Source organism: Myotis yumanensis, unplaced genomic scaffold (assembly GCF_028538775.1).
Source record: "Myotis yumanensis isolate MYYU_CA2020_CCGP unplaced genomic scaffold, mMyoYum1.0.hap1 SCAF_2, whole genome shotgun sequence".
In the NCBI taxonomy this organism is placed as follows: domain Eukaryota; kingdom Metazoa; phylum Chordata; class Mammalia; order Chiroptera; family Vespertilionidae; genus Myotis; species Myotis yumanensis.
The window spans coordinates 189,766,346-189,785,539 of record NW_027223753.1 but is presented as its reverse complement, the minus strand read 5'-3'; the positions used below and the strand labels follow the sequence as shown (position 1 = coordinate 189,785,539).

Genomic DNA, 19,194 nt, shown 5'->3' with positions numbered 1-19,194 from the left:
ACAGGCCGACGCTCCATCCACTGAGCCAAACCGGTTTCGGCTACTGTGGCTTTTTAAATGCAAAGTTTTCAACATAAGTATTACTATAAATAGGATAAGCACAATTTCTTACAGTGATTGCCTGTAAACATTGCTCTCAGTGTTTAAAATGTCAACAGAAATAGATATCTGTAGGAAATAACTGAGCTGTTTTTCCATTGTACTTGTGATAAGTTCAACTCTAGCAGTGGTCACTATAGGTAAATATAAAGAAAATTTGATAGTTCAATTTATGACTCATAAAGTTTAACTTTCATTGAAAGATTTTATCAAGTTTAGTTTGTTTTACATCGTATAAGTATGATCCCAAAGGTTTAAGGTTGGCAGAGAGAATAGTCACAATCTAGAAAGAATAAAGACATTATGCTGAGAATCACAATATTGGGATCATTTAGCATTTTTAAGATATAGTACATTTACTATATCTTAGTATAGTAAATGTAGGTGGACTTCCTAAATCCTTGCTGGCATGTAGACAGGAAGTAGTAGATTTAAATCACAAGGAGAGAAGTGGACATTAAAATACTTATTGGCTTTCATTTGTTATAAAATTTTTAAAAATATATTTTTCTACAAATTATTTATAAAATAATTAATTTTTATATTATGAAATGTTTTCAATATTGATCTATTAAAATGCCAAGTTTACTTGGTTTTTAATCTTTAAATACCACCAGGTTCTTTTAACAGAAAAATTAATGAACACTAATCTAGATAAATGCTCTCAGTTTTAAAAATACATTTGGCTTAATAAATATTTATTGAACCATAACTAATCAAAACATATTGATCATATAAGAAGCGCTATGCCTGATATTTAGGAAATCAAGATTGGAAGAAAGAAATCTGAGGATAGGAGACCATATTATTTATGGTCCTCTTCAAATAAGCTAGAAACTTTAAAATGGGCTTAAGCAACATATATACTTCATGTGAGTAGAAAAGAGAAAAATCACTAATACAGGAGGAAAAGTTTCAAAAAATATTCAAGGTATAGTTAGTAGATACTTCTTCCTGAGCTACAGACTTTATGTAAGAGAAAATGTGAGAAGAAAGATAGAGAATGAATAGCCTTTATTGATGTTCTAACTTTTTATCTGAAAATAGGTCCAGTTTTAAATAAACATTGGATGTCAGAAGAACTGATAATTATCTGTTAATAACAGTAATAATTAAAAAATAAATTGCAAAATTATACAAAATGGAAACAATCTTAATTTAAAATTTGTATTTCTACTTACCCAATATTTCTACTTGTCAGTTTTCACATTAGAGAAAACTCAACAAGTACAAGGAGACATGCGTGCAAGGATTCCAGAGTAGTAGTATTTGCAATAGAAAAAATACTGCATAAATACTTAGTGCCCACCAGTGAGCATACAGATACAGAAGCTCTGATTAATCCATTCTATTAGGCAAATGTGTGTAGCTCTACGTGTACTACAGTGAAAACGTGGCTAAGATGTACTATTAAATTAAAATATTTCTGATAACAGATAAGCATTATCTGATATTGTATTACACATTGTATTTGTGGGGGAATACATATATTTGCAAATAGTAATGTAAATAAAATAATGATGCCATGAAAACTAAGAGAACTATTCAATTTCCTAAACTATTAAACTATATATCATATATAAGAAATCTAGTTTCTTCTTTTCTGCAATAAAATAGCTTCTTTTATTTTGTGTTTAAACTAAGGGCCCAGTGCACAAATTCATGCACCTTGAAAGGAACTGTGGGCTGCGAGGCTTCAGTGGGCACAGGAACTGGTCTCAGCCCATCCTCCTAACCCTACCCAGCCCCTCCTGCCACGGCTCCCAGTCCTCTGTTTGCCAACAGCCCTGCTCTTGCAACTGCCGTTCCCATGCACTGATGGCACTGGCCCTGCCCTGGCCTCGCTCTGGCCCTGCTCACACCCACTGACAGAGCGAAGTGATTGGAGCCGGTGCCAGCAGTGGGTGCGAACTGCAGCTGCTGCCCTGATTGCCCTTCAGGAGCAGGGGGAGGTGGAAAAGCCCTCAGTGGTAATCAGGGACTGCAGCTACCGCTTGCATCTGCTGAAGGCACTGAGCGATTGGGACTGGCCAAATGGAAAGAAAAATGTAGAAAAATGGGAGAGAAAAGAGAGTCCAGGATTGAGATTTAGAAGACATTGTCAACTTTAACCTTACTCTAACATTTTAAAGTTTTATTGGTGAATATACACAAAATTATTTGTAGTGCTAAAAATTAACTAAACATACATATTTAGAATTTAATAAAATTCCCACCAATGCATAGTAATCTTTTGGGTGGCCAGATAAATTAAAGTGAGCCAGGTGCTACAAACAAATATCAGTAAATTATCAAATAAATCTGTTTATGCAGCATTTATTATATGTCATTTATTTCTTGCTGACTCATATCTTTACTATTTGAGTGTTTTAAGAATTTTAAACCAGAAGTCATTTATCATAGTGATATTTGAGCTTAACACTGGATAGAAAATACTGGCCGGTTTAGGTTTTTTCTTTTTTATATATATATTTCTTTACTTCTGACTTTTCATTGTACCCTTTGTGTGGCAGAGATGATGAAAATTCCTGGAGTTCTTTTCTCCATCTGAAGTACCTTTCATGCCCTATTCAGTGAAAACTATCTGGCAAAAACATAGATAAAGAGATACATCTTTAATCTTACGAGCTGTCTCCTTGCACAGGATCAGGAAAATGATTTTTCTTTTAACGGTTGTCTCATGCTTGACATCTGTCACAAAGGCTTAGGCTCTATTTTTATTTTTTCTATTGAAATCATGCTCTGACACCTGCCCCTTTGATACTGTAGACTGATGAAATAAAGAACTGAGTGCTTTTCAGTCAAAGAACACAGCATACTTCCTTTCTCTTTTGTTTGGTTCAAAAATAAGATTAAAAGTAAAACATTTTCAGCAGGATAAATGTGCAGAAATATTCAGATTAAATAAACATATATCATTATGCAATAAACAATGATATTTCTTTAAAAAAACCTATGATTTTGCCTAGCTGATGTGGCTTAGTGGTGAGCATCAACCCATGCACTAAGAGGTCACTGGTTCAATTCCTGGTCATGCCACATGCCCAGGTCTCAGGGTTGTTCTCTGGTTGGGGCCATTCGTTCAGGAGGCAGCCAACTGTTATTTTTCTCTCATGGATGTTTCTATCTCTCTCTCTACCTTTCTCTCTAAAAATCAATAAAAGCATATTTTAAACATAAAAATAAAAAGATATAATCTTAACATACTCATCCTTCTCAAAAGTTTAAATTAAATAACATTAAAATTATCTTCTTTATCTATCAGAGCACCTTAGTAGTACTTAGCATTAAAAGTGGATATATATGTGCCAATTGTGTTTGAGTAAAAGCTAATGAGAAATGCTATCATAACCATCTACACCAGTCATTCTCAACCTTCCTAATGCCAAGACCCTTTAATACAGTTTCTCATGTTGTGGTGATCCCCAACCATGAAATTATTTTCATTGCTACTTCATAACTGTAATTTTGCTACTGTAAACAATATGTAATTATGTGTTTTCCGATGGTCTTAGGCAACTCCTGTGAAAGGGTCGTTGGACCCCCAAAGGGGTCGCAACCCACAGGTTGAGAACGGCGAATCTACACAAATGTAATAAAAGTTTATAATATTTTTGTGAATTTTAACGTGGTACTTTGTAATATTTGAGAAATAAAATCATTGTTTTATGTCACAGGGCCAGAGGTGTAAAGAATTGGGATGTTTATATAAAGGAAAAGTAAGACATTACTAGAGGTCAAAGATTATCGGTCTCACCTTCTAGTCATAAAATTGACAAAATAATATCCCTTAGTAAAGAAATATTAACACAAGATGGTACTATTTTGCCCTACAAATAATAGAATAATATATTTGAGAGTGACACCAAATATAGTATAGGCAGTTCCAAACTCTCATATCCACAGAAATAACAAAATAAAATAAAAATTAAAAAGAATCTGTCAAAACCAACTCTAAGAACTCTGGAAAAGAGTCAAAGATTTACAACAACCAAGCAAACACTGAAATAAGAACAAGGCAACTTGAAAAAGAGTGGGAGAGCCGTGGGTGTTTTCACTTGCCCTCTCTCCACCCATTCTCAGTCTAGAAATGTCTACAGACTGTGGTGTCAGGGTGGAACCCTGACCCCTAGTGTTAGAGGGAGCATAACAGATCTTATTTACAAATCACCGTAGGTATCTGTACTAACCTGTCTGAGAGCTACCTGAAGGACTAATGAAAGGTGTTCAACTTAGTTTTGCCTAACTTGGCACTCAGGCCACAAGTGGCGGGCTCTGCAAGAACAATGCTGGCGGACAAACGTACAACCTGCAGATGGTTGGGAGTAAGATATACACTAGAAGAGCTAAGGTCAGGAAGGAAAAGATCAAGGAAATTCTTGGGAAAAATAGGACATTAAAAAAACACTGGGGTACAGCCCTAGCTGGTTTGGCTCAGTGGATAGAGCCAGTGTGCTTGGATGAAAAGGCGGGAGAGGTGAGAGGCTGGAGAGGCTACTGAGGCTATAGCTCTAAGGGACAGCCACTGCTCTATGAGGTAGGAGGCCCAGAGGCAGCATGCAGCTGCTTAGATAATGGCTCTGGGAACAGAGGCTACTGCTGCTTTGTAGGAAAGCTATATTCATTTATTAGCCAGTGTGCGGCTGCCTGTATGGGACTTTGCTGTGAAGAACTGTTTTGTCTAATGGTTTATGGTCACTGGCTCCTACAATAAAGACTCATTCTTATATACCCACAGCCTTTCATGGCTTCTCTGTCTACCACACGGTAGCCCAAGAAGGTCCAGTCCCTTGCAGAGAGGCTCAGCCCCCACAGCTAGGGCAATGGGCAGGGTTCTAAAAGGAACCTGGCCTGACACTTGGCATAGTCCTTAGTAGGATTCAGAAGAATATATGGACTTGGAGCAACTGTGCTCTTGGTACTCTGACAACTCTCTATTCTGTTTCATTGATCTATTTGTCTTTCCCTTTGCAAGTATCAGGCTTATTTATGTGGCTAGCTTTGCAGTAACTTAAAACAGGTAATGTGTGTGATAGTTTTCTATTGCTGTTGTGATTAATTACCACAGATTTAGTGGTTTAAAACAAGTTATTATCTTACAGCTCTAGGGTTCAGAAGTCCGGAATCAGTGTCACTGAGCTAAAGCCGAGGCTATGCTCCTTCTGGAAGTTCTTGGGGTTCTGTGTCCTTGCTTTTCCAACTCCTAGAGGCTTCCCAGGTTCCTCAACGTGTGGCCCCACTGCAGTAATAGTGTCACTTTATTTCTCTGACTCTGATTCTTCGGTGTCTTTCTAATAATAATCTTTGGGCCTATTCAGATAATCTATAATAATAAAAGCATAATATGCTAATTAGACCGGACAGCTGAATGACCTTCCGGACGTCATTCTGGATGACCAGCTGGAGGAAGCCGTGGTGGCAGAGGCCGAGGCAGAGGTGGTTAGGGCTACCAGGCAGGCAGGCAAGCAATTAGGGGAGATCAGGCAGGTAGGCAGAGTGGTTAGGGGCAATCAGGCAGGCAGGCAAGCGATTAGGAGCCAGTGGTCCCAGATTGAGAGAGGGATGTCCAACTGCTGGTTTATGCCCAATCCCACAATGGGTCCTGGATTGGAGAGGGTGCACGCTGGGCTGAGGGGACCCCCCCATCCATGAATTTCATGCACCGGGCCTCTGGTTGAAAATAATCTTCCCATCTCAAACTCTTTACCTTTGTCATATCTGTAGAGTCCCTGTGACACATTGATAGATTTAAAGTATTGGGATGTGGGTATATTTGGGGAGACATTTTCTGAATGCTGCATAGTTAGAGCACCTATTTTACATGATTCCAATTCTTTCAAATTTGTAACCTTCTTTCATGTAACCTTCTAACCTACTTTGAATATTTCATGTGCACTTGAAACGGGGAGTATTTTTTAAGCACTCTACTGTCTTGAATGAAAGTCAATGCAGTTAGAGCTAATTTTTAAAAATCAAAATAATCCCCATTATTTTAGGTTGCACTTCCTCATCTCATTGATGTAAAATTTAATAAATATGTCTTGCTTTGACTTCATGATGAGTGGAGTGCATGTCCCACTTTTTGGTTTGGCCATATGACTAAATTCTTCCAACTGATATTAACAGATGCCATGTGGACACAGATTTGAAATGTGCTCATTCATGTTGGTTCTATGTTTTATGTTCCTGTATTTGAACAAGAACAATAAAAAGATGTCTTTCCCTGGCCAGTGTGCTCTGTGGTTAGAGTGTTAGGCTGTGCATGGAAGGGTCTCAGGTTTGATTATCAGTCAAAGGCAGGTGCCTGGGTTAAGGTTCACTCCCATACCATGGTAGGGGTGTGTGTGGTAGCAACCAGTCAATGTCTCTCTCTCTCTCTCTCTCTCTCTCTCTCTCTCTCTCTTTCCTCTCTCATCCCCTCTCTCCTCCCTTTAACTTTCTCTAAAAATCAATGGAAGGAAAAATATCATCAGGTGAGGATTAACAAACAAACAAACAAAAAATATTTCTCCGTTTGTCACTGATGCAGAGAGTTTGTGAAACTGTCGGAGCACACCTGCACTCAACTTTCTGACTGTAGACAAGTCTGCCCTAAGTCATTCCAAAACCTGATTATCCAACTAGTCAACACAAAAACAGGAAATCAATGCAGATGGCTGTATGCTACTGAATTTGTGGCTGATTTATAACACAGCATTATTGGGGCAATGACTGATGAATGCGTTAAAAATTTATTAATAAATACAATGCACAAAAGTAAGGTCTTTTATAATAAAATGTCTATTTCAATACATAAATACACAGGCATGAGTGTATAGTAACAAAAGATACAGGCAGATACCAATATACTGTATTGGCAACTCCAGTGAAAAATATCTTGGTAAAATTTCAAACAAAAACCACTATGAAGAGTGTCATATAATCTCTCCTTAGTGCACACATCCTGAAAAGAAGATAGGTGTATTTAAAATTATACAAAAATATTTGCCATTATTATATAAAATAGAGTTAAACTGCAGGCACAGATAAATTATAAACAGGTTTATCAGCAAGTTAGTGTATTGTAGGCCATTTGAAAGTCCAGTGGCATAGCGCTTACCTATGTAAGACAGTCTTAAGCATACTAAGACATTTAACATCCTATTGTCCAGTTATGAATATAAGAAGAGCTCACAACCATTCTGGCAAACAAAAACATTTCTATAACTTTTAAAGTGTCTTCCTACTGGACACTTTAAAAAACCATGCATAAAAATCACTCATAAATGTGTAGTAAACCTAAGAACAATTCAGTCAGTTGAAGTGAATCTGGGTATATATGTACATTAATAAATAATTACAATTCTATAGAAAGGAGTATTTCCATGATATAATAGAGGGGAAAATTTAAATTTCAAAATATTTGCAAAGTGGAGTACAAAGACTCCCCAAAATGAGCATATGAATTGGAACACCTACAGCGCTTCAGGAATACTACTGGATATTGCAAATATAGAAGGAAGTGCATCAATTAGTTTGAAATCTAAATAAGAGAAAGATACCTAAAAAATAGACTGATTAGAAATGATCTTAGTGGTGCAACTACCTAAACCCAGAAAACTCTCTTGTTACATTTATACATATCTCAAAGGAAAAGCTTCATAAGGAAGCAACTAAGTGTTCCTTGACACATATTTCAATTCTAGACTCATATTGATAATTGTATCATAAATCCAAATAACTACCAGAACAAATGATCTGATGTTAATTAAAGCACACTTAATGAATATATGCCAACCCTCAATAGTATTGACAGTGCCACTTTTCTGTGTCGTTAGAACAAGCTGGATAATAGAATTTCACTGTAGTCTGTGATTTCAGAGACATAGGAGGTATGGGAAGTAGGGCATTTCAGAAAATAAAAATCAAGGAGGAAGAAAACTATGAAAATACTCCTAAATGCAGGTTAATTGTTTAGACTGCTGAAATAATTCCTGGGTGAATAGACAATTATGTCTGTGGCTCATTATTCTGAGCATTGAAGGATCCCATTTAAATTTGATTAAGTCCAGGCAAGAGAGCCAAAAATATTACACTGTAGGGTAGGCTAGTGGGTGACAGATAATGTTAAGCATATTTATTAATAGTCTTTTTCTCAATCTCTTAAAGTACTTTTTTTTTTTTTTTACAAATTACCATCTCTAAAATTAGATTTCATCTTACAAATTATGGTTTCTTATATTAGATAAAACACAGTAGTGTGTCAATCTTTTCAAATGCAACTAGTCTATTTTAGGTAAAAAAAAATCCATCCTGGAATATTCTCTCCTTAAAAGAACATTTGGTTGACTTGGGGCATGCAAGAAATCACAGTGAAGGAATGGGGACACTTGGGACCCACACACTAAGAATCAATTGCTTTTCTCTTTTCCCTTTGGTTTTCACAGTAGTGTCTTTCTCAGGCTTCTGTGCAGCTTGTTGGCAGCTGATACTGAAATCTTATGTAGAACCGATGGTCTGTTCATTCGACTTATTCAGGATGCATCTGTCCTTCTGCACACCTTTGGTTTTGCCTCAACAGTGTTGTACAATCTATGGGGCAGCTAGTCACCCACAAAACCTTTGCAGTTTGGCACTTCTAATTCTGCCATAGGGACTCTCATGCAAAATGCAGAAACTCAGCTTCACTTTCTTTTATTCTGTGGGGCTCTGGGGAACATATGCACAACTTAGATGCTAGACTGAGAATTAAGAGAAGTCCAGGAGAGATAATTCATAACGTTTCACTGCTGATCTGCTCTGTGCTGACAGTATAATGTATAGTTCTCTGTTTCTTCTATGCTACATTGATATGGGTTCTCTCTGTGAGGCTGTCTCCTCCTCCTCCCCCTCCTCCTCCTCCTCCTCTTCCTCTGCCCCCTCCTCCTTCTTGTAGGAAAAAAAAAAACAGCAAAAGGACTCAGTAAGAAAATATCTCCCAATTATTTCTGACTGATGCAGAATCTACAAAGGAAGATCCAAAGACTGCTTTTACATCTATTTTAGAGATGGGTACATCCTACTGTCAGTTGTCAATGCCATATAATATTAAATCAAGCAATTAATATTTGTATTATAAGTCCTCTCTTAATTAGGGACTTTTTGATAATCTCTTTTTCCATAAAGCAACCTACTCAGAAAATGTCTTATTGAAGCATTGTCAAAGAACTAATTCTGTAAGCCCTATTTTTATAATTTTGCTTCAAATATACAAAATAGCCCTAGCTAGCTTGGCTCAGTGGCTAGGCCCTGCTGACTGAAGGGTCTCTGGTTTGATTCTGGTCAAGGGCATATGCCCATGGCTGTGGGCTCAATCCCCAGTAGGAGGAGTGCAGGAGGCAGCAGATCAGTGATTCTCTCTCATCATTGATGTTTCTATCTCTCTTTTCCTCTCCCTTTCTCTCTGAAATTAGTATATATATATATATATATATATATATATATATATATATATATGCAAAGTACTAGATGGCCTGTATATTTCAGTTTCTTGTGGGTTTTGTTAGTATGAATCAGCATTCATCAAGACATTTATACACTAATAAGAAAACATTTATGAAATTATGGGTCTAGGATAAAAACTGAGATTGTGTTGGATTCATAGAGGTATAAATGACTCTTTGAGGATATGACTGAGTAGCTTTCCAGATTTTTATCAGTACTATCTTCCTATTTGCCTGCAAAATTTAATTAGTCTTTTCATCCAAATTCTCACAAATGTTTCTTATCTCTACCACAGTATAGCTTGCTTCAAACGCCTCATCTAAAATGTTCTTGTATAGATTTACACAACTAAAAATTTAGGCTTAGGATTGATTAAAAGCCCTTTACTATGTTGGACCAATTGTTAAAAAAACAGCAGCAAAAATATAATGCCCAAAGCATAATTACTGTTGTCTATAATAAATAATAAAATTTTCATATCTTAAAAGTATTAAGAATAATTTTTAAAAGTAGATTACTGTAAAGGAGTTTATATGTTACTATAATATAGTTTTTAAGTAAAACTATATAAAAACTAAATAAAAGTATCAAGCACAAGATGACATCAATGTAAAGTAGAGTTCTCGCTTCGGCAGCACATATACTAAAATTGGAACGATACAGAGAAGATTAGCATGGCCCCTGCACAAGGATGACATGCAAATTCGTGAAGCGTCCCATTAAAATATATATGTATATTAGATATTGTGAGCCAAATATTAGCTTGATACTTTGAGATTTAATTATTAAGTTTAGTTTAAGTCTTTTAAACTAAAAGACTGACTTGATGACTTTCATACATAGGAAGTTCAAAGTCATCAAGGAAACTCATGAATAGTTTTACTTGAACATACAGGAGTTCAATTCTTGGTCCCAAAGAATCTATACTAATAAAAGGGTAATATGCTAATTAGACTGGGTCAACCAGACATCTGACTTCCTTCCAGACAAAGCCACAGTGGCAGGGCCTAAGGCAGAGGCGGTTAGGGGTAATCAGGCCAAGGGGGAGGACAATTGGAGGTAATCAGGCTGGCAGAGGAGGGCAGTTGGGGTGATCAGGCCAGGAGGCGAGGGCAGTTGGGGTGATCAGGCCAGCAGGGGAGGGCAGTTGGGGCAGTCAGGCTGGCAGAGGAGGGAAGTTGGGGTGATCAGGCTGACAGGGGAGCAGTTAGGGGTGATCAGCAGGCAGGCAGGCAAACGGTTAGGAGCCAGCGGTCCCGAATTGTGAGAGGGATGTCTGATTGTGGGATTAGGCCTAAACCGGCAGTTGGACATCCCCCAAGGGGTCCCAGATTGGAGAGGGTGCAGGCCCGGCTGAGGGACACCCCTGCTCCATGCATGAATTTTGTGTACCGGGCCTCTAGTGTTATTATAACCTAGAGTTAATCTCATCCTTCTATTCTCTTTGCTCTGCACCATCTCAGATATTCTCTTTCTCTCTCTCTCTCTCCCTCTTTCTCTAGGTGACTGTGGTAGTAGGAAACTTACAAGGCATATGTGGAAAACAGGATTTACTATAATATTGTGTAGCAAAATGAATATTGCAGAAAAACTAATAAAAATAAAATGTTTTCCATCAATACTTATAAAAATTTCTAATCATCTTGTTCCTTTACCAATGGGAATTTCTCATTGAATGTATGCCCCACAAATTTATGTATTTAAACCTTAATCCCCAGTGTGATGGTATTTGGAGGTACTGCCTGTGGGAAGTAATTAGAGTTAAATTAGGTCATGAGGGTGGGATCTTCATGCTGGGAATATTGTACCCCCCACCCCCAACACCCTGCCATGAGAGCTGTCTGCCTGCTCTCTATCTATGAGTCTGCTCTATTTGACTTGTTAGTTCACTTTATTAGATTTCACATATGAGTGATATCACGTTACTTGTCTTTCTCTGACTGGCTTATTTCACTTAGCATAATGTTCTCCAGATCTGTCCATGAAGTCACAAAATGTAAAGTTTTCTTTTTATGGTAGAGTAGTATTCAATTATGTAAATGTACATAGCTGTTTTATTCACTCATCTGCTGATGGTCACTTGGGCTGCTTCCATTCTAACTTGAGTTATAGTATTTTATTATAAATATAGCTATTGCTTTTAGCACATTTTAATTCTCTTACATTTAGAACTTAAGAAGTATTAAAAGTAAGTCTAGGTAACCAATCAGTGATAAACTTCAAAAATTAATTTAATTTATTATATATATAATGAATCCTCGCCAGATGATATATTTTTATTGATTTCAGAGAGAGAGGAAGGGGGACAGAGAGTGAAACAAACAAACAAACAGGGATGTGGGAGAGAAACATGGACCAGTTGCCACCATATTTACTTCCACCTCAAACCCACAACCTAGGTATGTACTCGGATAGGGAATTGAATCCACGTCCCTTTGGTGTATGGGACAACACTCCAACCAACTAAGCCACCTGGCCAGGGTTAAACTTCAGAGTTTTATTTATTTATTTATTTATTTATTTATTTATTTATTTGAACTTCAGAGTTTTAAACAGTCTTAGATATCAGTGGGTTGAGGTGACAAAAGAGTCCCTCAAGAGGCTATTGTTCTCTTTTGAGATACGGCCTTTTATCTCCCATTATAAACTAAAAGGCATTTGACAATAGGTGATTATTCTATCACAGATTAAAAGGATTAATAACATGCCAGTCGAGTATTCACATGTATGTAACTTTTTCACCTCCATCAGTCAGTAACCCTATCTTTGAAAAGGAACCCAAAATATCAAAGAAAATGGGGGTAGAGATGAAATAATCAGCAGCATTCCCTTGCTGGTCACAAAAGCTACTCAAGTTCCATTGCCTTTTTGCTTTTATTTAGTGATGATGTTAGGCTATAGTTGGAATAGATATGTCTATCTATTTTTTCCCCTGAATTTGTCTGCTGCTGCCTTTTTTCTCCACCTACCCCCACCCTTCTTTTTTAAAATAAAAAAATAGAGAGAGAGAAAAAACAAACAAACACACAACTCAGGACCTCAATATATAATGAAACCTGTTTATTTTGTATAAAGTGATAACAAATGCTCAAAATGCCCCCTCTACAAGGCAGTCTCTATTGCATCTCCATTAGATCTTAGTCTTTTGTTGAAAATTACTTGAAGTCATTTTCTTTTCAGCTTTAAAAAGTTTCTTTTTAGTTTTTAAAAACTCATCAAATGACAAAAGAAAATACTTTATATTTTTGTTTTAATGTATTTTTCTAATGCAAAATATGAAATTTCTCTTTAAGTATTTAATTTTTTTCTTAAAATTTTGTATTATCCAAATTGCCATAGCAAAAAATCTCTGAAAATATTTGGTTGTGCTCTGAATGTGTGTGTGTATGTACTAGTATGTGTGCCTGAGAACATCTATGCGTATGTATACATATGTGAGTATATGTGTGCATATGTATTCCACATAGTTAAATATTATATATTACATATTATATCATTTATAACTTGTATTACACAATATATTTTTGTACTTTATTATGTATATGTTTATACATAAAAAATACCTAGATCCTTGGTTATCAATTATATATTTGGTGACTCAGAAAAAAATTATCTCTCAAATCTCCAACACATTAAAGAAGATGTTATTTAAGAACTAAAAAGGAACTTGCCAGATAGTTACCAGCTAAAAATTATTTAATTCTGAAACTGCCATTTTAAGGCAGTTTCTATAGTGTGAAAAAGCACAATGTTGCAAGATTTTAAGTGTTTTGGCCTTTTCTAATTCTTAAAAATAGCCTTTAGATTTGCTTTTGACTTTTAAGAACTTAACAAGATGATCTTTTCCCTGAAAATTTTGGCTGCTTAAAGGTCCAGAAAACTGTGTAGGTCACATAAAAAGTTGTATAGGTTACTACTTCGTTTTAAGAGCCGTTATTAAGAAAACTATCTAAGATTGAGACTTCAGAGTTCTTTGAATATTTTTGCTATAATAAAACTGACATTGAAATTTGGGTTTAGAAAGTTCAAAAACAAATCATTTCTTTCTTTACTGTCATATTTTTAAATTAATATATTGTATCAAACTATTAAAAAGTTTAAAAACTTACTTCAGAGTTTTAAACATAACTGAAAAGCTTCAGTCTGTGATCCACCTGATTCTCCTTGTACAGTGCACAAGGGCATATACTCCAGGATCAATCAGTCCAATTTAAGCCGGTCCACCACTTCTCCTCCTCTCTCCTTCTCTCCAGCATATCAAAAACATGTTCAGCTATGCATGTAGATTGCTAGAACATTTGGGAATCTGTGTTAATTTTTCATTTCTTCAGTTCAACTGCAATCAGAGACACTAGACCTGGTTTCTCTGAAGGGTCCCATTCACTTTCCTCTTTTTGCCTTCCTCTTCTCTAATCTGTGGCATTGTAGAAACTCCGAATTTATTAGGCTAACATGTACTGATCACCTTTTAGTCACAGCTTAAGCACTATTTTTCCAAATGGTATATATGACCTTAAAATTGTGCTTTTATAGTTTCATAGCATTCTATGGTTGTTTATTTTGGTATCACGCTTTAGTCATTAATCATATTGGACTTCTCTCTAGTCTTCACATACTTTATATATCATCGCTCTTTACATGTATGCTCTTTCTGCCTGCAATACTATGAAATATGCTTTTAGCAGTTAATTCTTTCTTAACCATCTTTGAGTAATACTTGGCTTTAGATTAATGATTTTTTGTGATTGATCTTTATTTTAGTTTTATCTGTACTGTTCATACCATCAGGACAATAATTGCACAGGGACTTGTCTTCCCTAGTGGGCTAATGGGTAGATAAAGAAATAACCTTAACTGTAGAGCACGGCAACACCTGGATGAAAAAGATCATCTGGAACAGACTTATAGAATGAATAGTCAATCAGGACTTTCAGTGCATACAATCTGCCCATTGTTACCTGGACAAGCATCATGAAAAAGTGGAGGAGTTTTAAAAAAATTCCTTGCATATGTTTTATTTAAGCAGGTAGTACAATCTATTAATGTTTGACCTGTGTGTGTTATACTGGTTGTAGTTAATTAATGTTTTTAATTTACATGTTAGCATAACATGTATTAAATGAACTACATCACCTTATACCTTGCTACATAAAACTTGTTGGAAATACACTGACTTCAGAAAGATGTTAATATATATACATGTATATGTATAATGCTAATAAAACAGTGTTCATGCACTGAAATATAAGCTGTATTATAAAGTATTGATAACTGTGTTTAGTGTACCTGTTTATCTGTAACAATTATTCAAACAAATTAAATATAGTAGATACATCTGCATGCTGTCATTTCTCTCTGTTTAAGTGAATACAAAATGTCAAACCCAATTCAGTCTATAACATTCTTCACCTCCCCATGCATATCACTTAATATATTCCTAACGTATAGTCAGGCAATATACAATTTATCTTCTTTTATTGTTTTTTACCCTGAATATTATTATAAAATTACACTCAGAGATGAACTGCTTCATTTTCACATCCATGTAACAGAGAATGTTTTAGTACTGTTTATGTGAAAGCTTCCTTAAACATTCATGACTGGATAGAATGATGAACAAAATAGATAAAGATCCTACCTACAGAGAACTCTTATCCTAGTAAGGGAAAAGGAGAGAAACACACACACACACACACACACACACATTATATATATATATATATATATATATATATATATCAGCAACAATTAGCATGAGAAAAATAAGGTATACTTAGAGTCATGAAAACAGTTTTTGAAAGAGACAACTAGAAGGATTCTGTGAGATAATTTCAAGGCAAGATAAAAAGACAGGAGTGAGCTAGTGAATAACTGAGAGAACAGCATCAGTAAAAGTAATGTTGAAACCACCTTATGAGAAACTGAAGAATTTGGCTTTGTGAATTGAATTGGGATATTCACTAAAGCAAATTATTAAAATTTGAATGAACATGACAAAAAAGCAATACACTCTTTTTTTTTTTAAATATATTTTATTGATTTTTTACAGAGAGGAAGGGAGAGAGATAGAGAGTTAGAAACATCGATGAGAGAGAAACATCGACCAGCTGCCTCCTGCACATCTCCCACTGGGGATGTGCCCGCAACCCAGGTACATGCCCTTGACCGGAATCGAACCTGGGACCTTTCAGTCCGCAGGCCGACGCTCTATCCACTGAGCCAAACCGGTTTCGGCAGCAATACACTCTTATATCAGACTACTAATTGATAAATAACAATTATTCCTATTTTACATGGGATTGAAAAAGACTCAAGACTCTTGATGGATATTTACTGGAATATGAAACATCTGTCATCATGATCTTCTCTTGTCTTATTTGATAAGCAATAGAAAAGAAAGTGATTTATGACAGCTACTTAAAATTGTTATAAACTAATTAAAACTCCAGGGAAAATATGTCTTTTAAAAAAAACTAAATCATTGGAATATTAGGTACTTGAAATTGAGTAACTATGAAAACAATACACACTGAAGCCTGAAAGAACCGGAAGCCTTTTTATAGCTGCTATTTTCCTCTAAAATTCCCCCAATGACTATACAACTATTCAATTTTTTATCACAGTATCTATGTGCATTTACAAAGATGGCTAAGTAATTTACATCATATTCATTTGTATTTAATTGGTTTTTACCTCTGTATGAGAGAATGCCTGCATCACTGATCAATTCAGTGCATATATAGTCACTTTTGAATGAAAAGATTGGAGATTCAAGACTAAAGAGAGAGAGTAAAAGAGATACAAGAATATTTATGAGAAAGAGATTGAGGAAAGCAGAGAATTAAAAATTGAATAGCTTCACATACATACAATGTGATGAATACAAAGAGCCTATTTGAAGTAAAAGATTTCTATTAGGGATATACTGAATTTAAAGTATGATTGAAATGGGATCTGGCAACTAATAAAACAAGTGAATGGAGAGGAAAATAAGCAGATAATAGCAGTATCTTAAAGATAATTAAGGTATAAAAACCATATGGTGCTTCTTGTTTAGGATGGATAACATGTGTTCATTCAGATTCCCTTACAAACACGCCATTAAAATGATGGTCATTTAATAAAAAAGTAAAGGTGGCAAGAATAAAAAGAACTGAAAGGGTCCATCAGTGAACTAAATATCTTTCAAAAGCATTTTGTAAGATGAAAGGCACATAAAAATTCATAATGAGTAAAATTTGAGACACAGGCAAGGAAGCCAAAATCTATGTGAAAAGCAGGAACTCATTTGCTCTGCTGAATCTGTAAGAGCCTAGACACTAAGAAAAGCTAAACCTGATAGATGGCATAACTGAGATGCAAGCTTAAAATGACAATTTAAGATCTACAAATGGAATGCCCCCCTACCATCACCACACACTCTTAACATGAGATGAGTGTCCATTCATTGTAGTTCATTTCTACAGAAGTAGAATAAATTTTCTGAGGAACATTTATGGGAATTACCCAGGACACAGATCTCCCAACGCACCTCTTTATAGGCTCCAAGCCAAATAGCTATTTCTTTAATTTATTTAAAAACATATTAGATGCTCAGTTACATAAACTCTGCTAGTTTCATTGTAAGTTATGAAAAGACAATCATGAATCACAAAACACCAGAGAAAAGCTTTCAATATGAAGATGAAAACAAAACAAAACAAAACCCACATGGAATAGAAATTACTCGTTAGATAATATAAATCACAGAAGAACATGGGAGAGCAATAAAACAATTGCAAAAAATGTCTAATTATCAGCTCAGACCCTTTGTTTTTTTTTTTTTGCTTGTTTTGATAATGTATCCACTGTTAATAAATTTCTAGAAAAGGGAAATTCTAATATAAGAAACAGTCTTGGGAAATTTAAAATAAAACGCTTCCAACAAGTGGTGCTGGAACAAATGCCCATTTAACATACAAAAAATGAATCTAGACCAAGATCTTATATTCAGCACAAAAAGCAACTGAAAGGTGAATCACCAACTATAAAGTTCTTAGAAAATAACATAAGAGAATCTAGGTAACCTTAAATATGACAATGACCTTTTAGATACAACATCAGAGATATAATCCATGTAAACAATTGATAAGATGGACTTCATTAATATGAAAAATTTCTGTTTTGTCACAGATAATGTACAGAGAATCATAAGACACACCAATTATAAGAAAATATTTATAAAAGATACATCTGTGTAAAATGACATTGGAATTTTGATAGGGATTGCATTAAATCTATAGATGGTTTAGGGTAGTATGGGCACTTTAGGAATATTCATTCTGATCCAAGAACATGAGATAACTCTCCCTTTGTTGTCTTCGCTTTCTTACATTAGTCTTACAGTTTTCATTGCACAGATCTTTTGCTTCCTTGGTTAAATTTATTGTTAAGTAAATTTACTGTTGTCTAAGTAGGATTACTGTTTTTGATCTATTGTAAAAGGGATAGTGTAAACTACCATGTGATCCAGTAATCCCACTTCTGGGTCCATATCCAAAGTAAAAAAATGAAATGTATCAAAAATATATCTGTACTTCCATGTTTATTGCAGCACTATTCACAATACCAATATATAGAAACAAACTAAGTGTCCATAAATGAATGATTGGATAAAGATGTGAGATACACAAACTCTCTCTCTCTCTCTCTCTCACACACACACGGAATATTATTCATCCATAAAAGAAAGAAATCCTGTTATTTGCAACAGCATGGATGGATCTTTTGAGGGCATTATGCTAAGTGAGATAAGTCAGACCGATAAAGACACACTGGATGACATCACTTACATGTGAAATCTAAAACAACCAAACTCAGAGAAACAGTATAGAATGGTAGAATGCTGGTTACCAGGGCCTGGGGTATGGGAGGTTTGGTGAGATTTTGTTAAGGAGCACAAAATTGTAACTAGTACATAAATAAGTTTTGGATATGTAATGCATACCCTAATTATTAGAGTCAACAATACTGTATCATAAACTTCAAAGTTGCTGAGAGAGTAGATCTTAATTGTTTTCACCACAAAAAAGAAGTAGCAATTATGTGACTTAATATAGGTGGCAGCTAATACAATGCTGGTCATCATATTGCAATATATAAATGTATCAAACCAACACATTATATATCTTAAACTTACACAATGTTATATATCACTGTTATCTCAATTTTAAAGGTACATATGTTAAAGGACTATTGTTTAAAATATAAAAAGAAATCTTAAAACTCAATAAAAAGAAAATAACTTAATTAAAAAATGGGCCAAAGACCTTAACAGACACCTTACCAAAGTAAATATACAGATGGCAAATATGCAGATGTGAAGATGTTCCTCACCATATGTCATCAAGGGACTGACAATTCTCGGGGGGGAAAGGGTGTGGGGGGTGCAGGAAGAGACTGGACAAAAATCATACACCTATGGATGAGGATGGCTGCGGGGAAGGGCAGAGGGTGGGGTGGGAACTGGGTGGAGGGGAGCTATGGAGGAGGGGAGAAGAGGAACTGTAATAATCTGAACAATAGAGATTTAATTTTAAAAAAAGGGAATGCTAAATAAAGAAATAATGAGATATTGCTACAAACCTATTAGAA

At 35.4% G+C, this 19,194-nt stretch overlaps 1 non-coding gene across 1 annotated transcript; it reads left to right on the top strand.

Moving 5' to 3' along the window:
• The first annotated feature begins 10,180 nt into the window (after window positions 1–10,180).
• LOC139004520 (U6 spliceosomal RNA) lies at window positions 10,181–10,287 on the top strand. The gene has a single exon (XR_011470400.1). It is a non-coding gene; the product is annotated as a U6 spliceosomal RNA (small nuclear RNA).
• Window positions 10,288–19,194: the final 8,907 nt, after the last annotated feature.